Here is a 7,607-nt window from a genome sequence, read left to right on the forward strand (position 1 = left end):
AGGAATTGAGAGCAACCTTGTCTCCCCGGCGAAGTGGAGCTATCAAGGTTATTCATTCACTAGATCTGTATTTATTGAGCACATACTAGGCGACAAGCTTTTTTTTTTTTGTTTTAGATGTTAAGAGTACAGCAGTGAACAAACTAGATCATGGGCCATGCCCTCAAAGAATCCACAGTCCATGGGAGGAGACAGACAAAAAAATAAAAATAAAATAAAAAAGGCTTTCCTGGCTCCCCACCCCAGTTCTTCAAATTATCCCACAATTGAAGGCCCTGCGCAAATCCCACTTTCCTGGGGCATCCTCTCCAGGATCCCAGATCCAAGTGATGGCTCCTCTCAGCTCCCAGAGCTTTTATTTACTTTGCTTGATTGTCAAAGTGCTATGTATGTGCATTGCAGAAAATGTAGGAAATACATGAAAACACAGAAAAACAAAGATCCCTCTCTAAGTTCACCACCAACAGTTAAACATTCTGGTCCTTTTTCCTTTCTACATATGTACAATGTTTTTGTTTTTAACATAATTTGGGCCTATTTTCTTTTTAAATAAAAAGATCTTATTTATTTATTTTTAGAGAGAAGGAAAGGGAGGGAGAAACAGAGGGAGAGAACATCAACATGCTGGATATACAGCAATCAGTTGCCTCTGGCATGTTCCCAGTCAGGGACCTGGCCTGCAACCTGGCTGTGTACCCTGACCTGGAATCAAACTAATGACCTTTTGGTTCCCAGACCAGCACTCAATCCACTGAGCCACACCAGCCTGGGAGGGGCCTATTCTCTATACAACTTTATAATCTTGTCTCATAACAATGTATTTCCTTCCAACGCGATTCTAAGTTCCCCCTGAGAGCAGTGTCAGGGCTTTGATAATAAGCAAACATTTGTTGGACACTCTGCTGCCCATGGTACTAAAAGTGTTCTCGGTTTACCTTCTGTAGTCCTAGAAACACCCATTCTGAGATTCCCATTTTACAGATGAGAAAACTGAGGAATGGCTAGGTGAGGAAGGGAAAGAAATGACCCAAAGCGTGTAGGAGACAGAGTGGCCCTTGGACCTGGGCCTGCTCCTGGGGCCTTCTTACCACCCCAGGCTGCCAGGCTTTGCTCAGTGATTGGCCGTGAGCCAGGAACCCAGCTGGAGGCAGTGATGGAGGAAGGCACAGGCCAGGGGCACCCTCATTTCTGCCAAACAGCAAAAAACACCCCCTCACCTTTATCAGTCTCAATTAGAAGGCACGTGAAGCCAACCCACCTCCCTTCTGACTCTCTTCAATGCTCGGCTGTGTTTGGCTTCCCAATAACAATAGTGACAAGATTATTCATTGAGCAATATTGGCATCTCTTGCAGAAGCAGAGCTCAGGGTTTGGAGCCAGAAAGATATGAGTTCAGTTTCCAGTTCTGCCCCTTGCCAACAGTGGAGCTCTGGGTAAACTGTGCCAGGAGTTTATTTAGTGCCCCTAACCTTCCTCTGAGGGGCAGGATCATTGTACCCTTTTTATAGGCCAGATAACTGGAAAGTTGGGTGGTTCATCCAAGCCTCCACAGTAGACGCTGGAGGCACAGTCCTCCCCAACTCCAACAGCTGGGCTGGCTCCACTGAACCCTGCGGCTCTTTTCTATCTCGAAATTGAATTTCCTCTGTGCCTGGGAGGAGTGTGCAAATCACCCGCCTGTTCTGGAGGCTCAGCTCTTTGAGCTTCACCAAGGATCCTGCAAGACTCAGGCTCAGAAGTTTCTGCCTCCCAACCCCAACCCCGGTTATCTCGGCCAGTCTGTGCTGTGGTCTTCGAGAGCTGACAGGGACGCTGTGGGCTACGGTTTATCACAGGCCATGTTTCCTGCTTCTGTGTCATCAGCAGGACCTTAACTTTCTTTCAGCTAACCGGGAACACAGAAGAAAAAATTCTCCCATGCAATTGTTTTGTATTTTCCACGTGCAAATATGTGAGGGTTTTCTTTTTTGTGTCCAATTAACTGAAAGAGAATTATGGTGACACTGGTGACAAAGGGGCAGAAAACATGGCTGACGATAAACCCGGTGCTCACACTCACGTTTACACACTCACACACTCACACACACGGACACATGAAAGGCAAAATGCTCAACGGAAGAGAAATGGCTACACTTGACAATCAACACCCTTAGCATAAAAAGAATTCTTAAAGATCGATTAAGAAGGAAATACCCCCCAAATCAGGGTACATATTTGTTTCCCTGCTTTTAAAACATTTTGTGAATTTGAAAATTTTCAAAAGAGGCTGATTTTAAAAAAAGAACTGCCTACTGCACAACACCATGGAGGTACCAAATGCTGCTGAATTTTACACTTTAAAATGGTGAATGTGTTGAATTTTATGTTAATGTGAATTTTACCTCCATTAAAAAGTTTTTTTTAACAATACCCTAAAGGGAAAAAACGTGCAAAGGACATAAGCAAGCAACTCGTAAAAGAGGATATGCAAAGAGCCTATAAAAGCCTAATTCTATTTCCAAAGGTCTCATTGGCTTAGACGCTGCTTCCTCAAAGAGGCCCCCTTGGAGACCCCAAGCAGTTAGGTCCTTCTGTTAGTTTCCTATGGTGCCCCAAGCTTCCCCTTTGCTCTCCCACAACCGCTCTGACGCCACTGTTCCTCAAGGTAGTAATTTCCTCTTAAACTGTCTTCTTTCTCACTAGACAGAGGGAACTGTCTTGTCCCTATAGTGTCTCCATTGCCCAGCATGGCATTCATAAATATTTGTTCAATGGATATGTTAAAGACATTATTGTTGGCTATCAAATTGTCGGATATTTTGCAAACTACCATCGTAGCTGACTGGGGCTGGGAAGAACCCTATGTTCTCAGACCCTGCTGCTGAGAGGCTGCCTGGGTGCAACTTTCTGGAAAGTGGCCTGGCAATATGTTTTAAAAGCCTAGAAAATACCCTTACCCTTTGACCCAGCAATTTCATGTGGAGGAATCTGATGAAGTAAGCACAGCTGTGCTCCAAGATATAAGTTCCAGAATATTCGCTGGAGCACTGTTTCTAACCACGAAAACCGGAAACCGTTGAAATGTCCAACAGCACGGGTTGGTGGCATGAACAAAGGTGATGGTGCTTGAACTGAGAGAAGCTTTCATGAAGTTGAATATTCTGGGGTGATTTGTGGTGTAGCCGTCAACACTCTGTGTTAGCGTGGCCAGACTGTGAGAAGGCAGGATGGCCCCTGGGTCAGTCCTGTCCCCCAGCCCTTGGCACAGGACACAGGACTTGGCCCAGAGTCAGCAGTGAATACATTTCATGTTTGTTGAGCTGAACTAACCTCAATGGAGAGAACACAAGATGTGGGCTGAAAATGACCTCTCATGGATGTCCATGCTAGCCTCTATTTTAGGCTTTTTCCAGAGCACTGCTTTTCTCGGAGGCTCCATTTCCTTATTTTTCAGCTGGCTCAAAAAAAAAAAACCCACGAAAAAAAAAAAACAGTAGCTCTCATTACAATAGCTAACCACAGGGATGGTCGCCCAGCTCGAATAGGGCCAAACTGCACACAAACTGAATCTTAAAGTAGCATTAGTCCTGAGGTTAAGTCAGATGAAGAAAGAGAAAAGATTTTATCATTTGTATATTTAATGTTTATTTTTTTCCTTGAGAATGATTTGGAAAAGGAAGCAGAACAGAAGGAAAAAGAAAAAAGAAAAAAAATTACCCACAGCCCCAACCACCCAAACAGAAGTACGAAAATGTTGGTGTCTTTCTGTTTACCCTACCCCCGCCCTGAGTTTTTTTGCGATAATAAAATACACATAACGTGAAATTTATCATCCTAACCATTTTCAAGTGTACAGTTCAGTGGTTTTAAATGCATTGATAATGTTGTGCACCCGTCACCATTAGCCATCTCTACAGCCCTTTTCATCTTGTAAAACTGAAACTTTATATACCCGTTAAGGAGTAACTCCCCATCCCCTTCTCTCCCCAGACCCTGGAAAGTACCACTCTGTTGTCAGTCTCTATGAATTTGACTGACCCTCAAAGTGCCTCATGTAAGTGGAATCATACACTTGTTTTAAATGGCTTAGTTCATTTACATAATGTCCTTAGCGTTCATCTGTGTTGTAGAATTGTGTCAGATTTTCTTTCTTTTTAACGGCTGAATAATATTCTGTTACAAGTATACACCATGTTTTGCTTATCCATTTATTCACTGATGGACATCTGAGTTGCTTTCACATTGTTGTGAATAATACTACTATGAACGTGGCTGTACAAATACCTTTTTTCCTACTTCAACACATAGTTTAAAAAACAATGCAAATGAATATTTACAGTTTTATCCTGTTTTTTTCAGTGTACCAGTATATCATGAAGACATTGCATGTTAACACTGCAACTGGAGGTAGGTATGTTTGTGGGCAGTTTCACTGTTTACTTTAAATACTTGCCTAGTGTTTTATTCTCTTTTTATAGTGAAAGGGGGTTACTTCTGTAATTTGAAAAGCAATGAAGATTCCATAATATCATGAGTACTTTTCTTTTTTTTTTTTAATATATTTTTTTATTTATTCATCTTTAGAGGGGAAAGGAAGGAGAGAGGAAGAGAAACATCAATGTATGGTTGCTTCTCGTGCATCCCCTGCTGGGAACTGGCCTGCAACCCAGGCATGTGCCCTGACTGGTAATCGAACCGCGATCATCTGGTTCGCAGGCCCGCGCTCAATCCACTGAGTTACACCAGCCAGGGCTTCATGAGTACTTTTCAAGTCATCACATAAATATTAAAAATAAATCCCTGGCTGGTGTGGCTCAGTGGATTGAGTGCCGGCCTGCAAACTAAAGGGTCGTTGGCTTGATTCCCGGTCAGGGCACATGTCTGGGTTAGGGACATGTGAGAGGCGATGGATGGATGTTTCTCTCACTCTTTCTCCCTCCCTTCCCTTCTCTCTTAAAAAAAAAGATACATAAATACATAAGTAAAAGTAAAAATAAAATAAGTAAATGTTGTTTTCATTGCTGCAGAGCTTTCCTACTAGGAAGATGGCTATGTTTTGAAACATTAATGGGTTTTCTATGTCACACCTTTAGGTTGTGTCCTTTTACTTTTATTTCTTACTATAGTCAGCATTGAGATGGACATCTTTGCACATCAAATGTAGCAGAAGTTTTAAAACGATCATGTGACTGTATACGTTGGACTAGAAGTAGAGGGAGATAATTTGTGCGGCCAATGGTGTTTTCACAAGGAGTTTTCTTCCTGGGTGTGGGAGAGACGTGGGTTTTGGTCGGGTGGTTTAAAGCAAAAGAAATTTATTCAGAAGCCCAAAATTTATTTATTTATTTATTTATTTTTCTCTTTCCCAGTTTTTTTAATTCAATTATTTTTCAAGTGCAGTTTTCTGTCTATTACTCCCATCCCATCCCACCCCCATGCTCCCCCCTCCCTCCCATTTCCACCCTTCTCAGTTGTTGTCCATGTATCTTTTATATATGTTCCTCTAAATCCCTCCCCTATTTCCCCTGAAATTCCCTCCCCTCTCCCCTCTGGTCACTGTCAGCCTGTTCTCTATTTCAGTGTCTTTGGTTATATTTTGCTTGCTTGTTTGTTTTGTTGTTTAGCTTCCTGTGAAAGGTGAGATCATATGGTATTTGTCCTTCGACACCTGGCTTATTTCACTCAGCATAATGCTTTCCAGTTCCATCCATGATGTTGCAAAAGGTAAGAGCTCCTTCTTTCTTTCTGCAGCATAAAATTCCATTGTGTATATGTACCATAGTTTTTTGATCCATTCATTTACTGACGGGCACCTAGGTTGCTTCCAACTCTTGGCTATTGTAAATTGTGCTTCTATGAACATTGGGGTGCATATATTCTTTGAGATTGGTGTTTTAGGGTAATTTTTTAAAAGATTTTGTTTATTTATCTTTAGAGGGGAAGGGAAGGAGAGAGGGAGAGAAATGTCAATGTATGGTTGCCTCTCATGCATCCCCTGCTGGGAACGGGCCTGCAACCCAGGCATGTGCCCTGACTGGGAATCAAACCGTGGTTGTTTGGTTCACAGGCCTCCCACTCAGTCCACTGAGCTACACCAGCCAGGGCAGAAGTCCAAAATGTAGATTTTAAAATGAGAACTACTATATAAATTCCCACAGTTTAGCTAAATGAGCCTGGGTTGTACTCTGGCTCAGGAAGTTCGGGTGTCATTCCAAGGCCATTTATGGTGAGGGGTAGGTAAGGATACAAGCAGATGCTTTCAATGGAAGGCCCACATTTACTAAAACACTGCCAAACTGCTTGAAGTTCCTTCCTAAGGTGACTCCCCAGCTCCCATCTGTGCAGGTTGGACGTTGCACGATTCACGTGGAAAACCTGGAAGGTCAAGGTGATGAAGTAAACCTGCATCCTCAGGACTTTGGGTCTCACTTGATTCTGAAATACCATTTCTAGAAACTGCGGTCTAGAAAATAGGAAGAGCATCAGCTTCATGTCAGACAAGGAGATCTGACCTCACTTCCATGGGATGAGATTTGGGGGAAATTTACTTCTCACAGCCTGTAGAGATTAGTGAGACTATTCTTATGCACATTGTAAAGGCTTAAGCAAATGGTAGCTATGTTGTTGTTGTTTACAATTCAGTGTTAAATGCTGTGATGAGGGAGCATCAGAATTAGATCCTACCAGGGATGGTGGGGGGAGCAGGGCAGGCTCCCTACAAGAAACCACAGCCAAATTCTCAGTGGTAAAGAGGAAAGGCCCCAGGGTATTTCTTTCCTGGCAGCTGGACCTTTCTGAGTAAGTCTGTGGCATATTGCTGTGCCAGGTGCTTCCCAAACCCTTTGGGGTAGGGATGGGATGTCGAGGGGAAGAGAGGGTTGGGGTGGGGGAGGAGGGGAGGAGGGGGTGGGAGGGTGGGTTAGGAGGAGGTGGGGGAGGGAAGGGCTGGCAGGTTACACGACATTCTGGAGGCACCAGCCCAGGGGGACCTGCCATTCCATTCTGTATGAATCCTGGCAAACAGTAGGCTCTCGACTTTCACCTAGGGTACAGGAGTCCTGGTTTTCTGTCCAGGGCTTGTGCTTCAAAAGAAACACATACTGGATTTGGACCTTGGAAATTAGCTGGAATCTCCAGTCTTTGTGACCCTAGTTTAGTCCCTTCCTCTCTCTAGGTTTCAGTTTCCTCCCCTGTAAAATGAGAGTGGACCTAGATCAAGATCTCAGAGTTACATGCCTCCAGGGCCCAGGAACTTGGTGGGGAATGTGGGCCAAGCGGGACCTGTGGGGCTGAGGAAGTCACCCCGGCAAAGGGGCAGCCGGAGTCCAGCCCGTCGTCGTGGGAATGCGGGCCCAGTATTGTCAGCTCTTCCTATTTTTCAAGAACTTGTCGAAATCTGGAAAATCTCCCGTATTTCAGTGTCCAGTAACCAGCCCAAACTTTTCAGTAAATGTTGTGCTGGCCGAATGGAACAAGCCAGTGGGCCCAGTTTGTCCTCCCTGGAATGGCTTCTCTCAGGGGAGGGCTCTGACTCACACTTGCCATTTTTCATGCCTAGAAATTGCTCCCAGGATTCCCCGGAGGGCCTCTCTTTGCCAATGGTATGTAATATATGACCTTGGGCAGTG

The sequence above is a fragment of the Sturnira hondurensis genome, unplaced genomic scaffold, assembly GCF_014824575.4.
Source record: "Sturnira hondurensis isolate 20B ecotype Veracruz unplaced genomic scaffold, ASM1482457v3 Scaffold0007406, whole genome shotgun sequence".
In the NCBI taxonomy this organism is placed as follows: domain Eukaryota; kingdom Metazoa; phylum Chordata; class Mammalia; order Chiroptera; family Phyllostomidae; genus Sturnira; species Sturnira hondurensis.